At 40.7% G+C, this 3,687-nt stretch overlaps 1 pseudogene; it reads left to right on the top strand.

Annotated features, from left to right (window-relative positions):
• Positions 1-1,547: 1,547 nt before the first annotated feature.
• On the top strand, positions 1,548-2,142 carry LOC140709753 (large ribosomal subunit protein uL10-like; annotated as a pseudogene).
• Positions 2,143-3,687: the final 1,545 nt, after the last annotated feature.

Raw genomic sequence — 3,687 nt, forward strand, 5'->3', positions numbered from 1 at the left:
TCCCAAAATAAATGTGCATACAATCACTGAGGGGTTTTGTTAAAATAGAGATTCTGACTCCGTAGGTTTGGAAGCCACAGATTCTGCATTTCTAACAAGTTCTCAGGTGATACAGATGTTGCTGGTCTATGGCCTACACCCAAAGACAGACCTATGGGAGGACACTTCAGCTCAGCTTGCCAGAGAGTGCCATCCTCCAGTAGTGTAGCAGTCACAAATCTACCTAAAAGTCCATTGGTATTTTGATTCCTTCAGCTTCTATCCATTGTATGCACTACTTCCTCAAGCTCTTTTTGCAGAGGGATAATTGGGAAAGCAGGTAGGATCCCCGGTACAAAAACGATACCAATTCCTTCAGGATATTACCACTCTTCCTACCAATAATTCATTTATATTTCTAGATTTTAGAACTGCAGTGCGAAGCTAAAGACTAGTGGCCAGAAGGATGATTACTGGTGGCCAGAAGGTCACTTTTATTACCTTTTCCTCCTTGATTTATGTTTAATTTAAATGTCTTTTTCTATCCAGTCTCTATGGATGGCATCATCAGTTAGGCTGCTGATATTTTTCAAGACTTCTGTGAAGGGGCTAGTAAGAGCTTTTTCAAACTAATGATACCTGCAATAAAATAACATTCACCAACACAGCTTTAAACAAGTGGAAACTCAACAAAGCTGTAAAGGCACGTTAGCCTGTTTAACAAGGCAGGCGGGCAGGAAGGTAGAGAGCTTTTCTTGTTGGATTGAGGATGCTTACAGCCTCTGTTGATGATCTGTTCCTTGGGATCAGCAATAATATTGAATTGTATTCCTTCATGGGATGATTCTTCTAAAAACACTACTAAACATTTGCGTTTTGTTAGGGACCACATGAGGTATTGTGGGAATAGCAAAGATAAACAAGACAAGCATTGGCTTCCCAGAGATCTAAACATAGGCCAGAACAGACACGTTAGTGACTAGATTTTTAAAGGACTCACTAGATGCCATTAAGGTATATATCCAATAAATATTTTTTAAGCCACTACCATGTTCCAGGCAAAGTGGTGAATACAATAGACATAGTCCCTTCTTCCATTGGAGCTCATTAAATAGCCAATTACACAAATAAATATGTGACGACAAATTTATATAACTGTCCTGAAATGTAGATGGGCTGTAAGGAAGAAAAAAGAGAAACCTGGCTGAGAATAGAATTAGAGAGAGCCTCTCTGAGGAAGGGACATTTCTCCTGAGACCCTGAAAGATAAGGAGGAGTTTGCTAAGTAAAGAGATGGGAAGACCAGTACAAAGGAAAGCACAGCATGTGCTAAGGCAGGAAAGAACTTGATACATTCCAGAACTAAAAGCAGACCAGTATGGCCAGATGGTCACGTGGGAGAGAGAGAGAGGAACAAGATGAGGCTGGACAAGCAGGCAAAGAAGTTCACGTTGAAGCACCCTGCAGGACCAGACTCAGCATTTTCTTCTAAATGCAGTGAGAAACCATGAACACAATTTGCATTTTGAGAAGTTGACTATGGCTGCAGACAGGAGAGAGGCAAAAATCTTAGCTGATGGACCAGTTGGAGCTGTCAGTTGGGTCATGTTCATTATGTTCTGAGTTCAGGGACAAATTGCTGGCCAGTAAGGTGCCAGCTACCACCAATGCTGGTGCCATTGCCCCATGTGAAGCCTCTGTGCCCAGAACACCATGCTGGGGTCAGAGAAGACTTCCTTCTTCCAGGCATTATACATCACCATTAAAATCTCCAGGGGCATCGTTGAAATCCTAAGGGATATGCAGCTCATTGAGACTGGAGACAAAGTGGGAGCCAGTGAAGTCATACTGCTGAACATCTCTTGCTATTCCTTGGGTGGATCATCAAGCAAGTGTCTGACAATGGTAGCATCTACATCTCTGAAGTGCTTGACATCACAGGGGACACTCTGCATCCTCACTTCCAGGGTGTCTGCATGGTGCCTGTGTTTGCAGATTGGTTACCCAGCTGTTGCATCAGTACCCCATTTTATCGTCAATGGGTACAAAGACCTTCTTGGCTGATCCATCTGCCTTGTGGCTGCTGCCCCTGTGACCTCCACTATCACTGCTGCTCCTACTGTGGCCACAGCCACAGCCAAGGTTGAACCAAGGAGGAATTGAGAGTTGGACAGGGATATGGAGTTTGGTCTCATTGATCACCAAAAAGCAACCAACTTAGCCAGCTTTTTTTTTTCTTTCTCAAAACCAGCAAATAAAGACTTATCTTAAAAAAATAAAAAGAAGTTTCAACACTGACTAAAGTGCCTGAGGTCAACATGGAGACAAATTTAGTCAGTATGTTTCTCTTATATTCTAAGGTGCCCTGAGGGGATGTACTTGAAGAAGAAATTTTGGAGCATGTACTTCAGAGAAGAGGATTTCAGAGATGACCTAAAAATATACAATAAGTTAATCTTAAAGTATCCTTTTGTGTAAGACAATACACTAAGTCTTGTGGGACTCGAGTTCCCATTCCCATTTCACTATGTGTACACGTGTATATATAGTACACATGTGTAAACTTGGGCCGAATGCTTATTTTTCTCATATATAAAGTAAAAACATTGATACGGTCTCTAAAGCTCCTTTCAGCTATGTGTTTATTTTGAGATGAACATGGGATTTGAATCAGAGGAACTGGGTCTTCTGCTCACTCCTGTGACCTTGGCCGAGTCACTTGATCTTGCTGAAACTAGGTTCCTCATTTAAAAATAGGGAAATTGATGCTATCTAGAATTGCAGACCCAACATTGAACACAACGCCTGGCACTTTGTAGGAAGTATTTTGTAATGAATGAATACTTTTCTACCTTGTGAAGATTAAATGAGATCTGATGTAAGTTTGGAAACTATATAGCTCTGTTTCAATACTCACTATGAACTCAAATTTACGTTATTAAAAACTTTACTGTGTTCTGGGCTGAGCATGGCTCTTTATCCAGCATTATTTGTTCAAATGAGGGTACATCTTCAAATTCCTTGGCACATATTAAAACAGCAGAAAGTCAGGCTGGATAAAAATGAGAGGGTATACCATTTAATGAGCTATTAAACTTCCCACCAGAAAGCCAGAAACTCAGAAGGAGTCCAAAATAACAACTGCTACATAACCAGCCAAATAATCAGCTACATTTATGAGCCATCAATCCATTCTTAACACGCCTACAAGATAGACAGGAGAAATAAAATAAAATTAAAAAGCCAGCTTTAGCTCAGACTTCCCTGTAAGGTAACTTTATCGATCGTCTTTAACACTTACAATTTCCAGGCAACGGTTTCTTAATATGGACTTGCAGGTTTCATATGAGAATGGCAAGTAAAGTATAAAAAGTTGCCTCTGCAGAAGAGTCAACTTTTTACACTTTAAACTATTTCACCTTTTGTTGGAATTTCTTGAAATGATGGCTTGAGTTTAAGCTGTCAGTGTTATTTAAATGCCAGAGTGGTTGTTCATCCTCGCCCTCACCCCACAGTACTCCATTCTAGTTTTTCCACTGCTGCTTTCCTATTCTTAAGAGTTGCAGGGGGTACCAGCTGCGGTTCAGTTTGGCTTTGAAGTTCAGCAGACTTCCCCTGTTCCCCATGAATGATTTCTCTCATTGAGAGTTACTTTGAGCTTGAGGTAGAATTTAATGTTCTCAGAAGACTAAAAAAAATATTCCCTTA

This window comes from Chlorocebus sabaeus, chromosome 22 (genome assembly GCF_047675955.1).
Source record: "Chlorocebus sabaeus isolate Y175 chromosome 22, mChlSab1.0.hap1, whole genome shotgun sequence".
In the NCBI taxonomy this organism is placed as follows: Eukaryota; Metazoa; Chordata; class Mammalia; order Primates; family Cercopithecidae; genus Chlorocebus; species Chlorocebus sabaeus.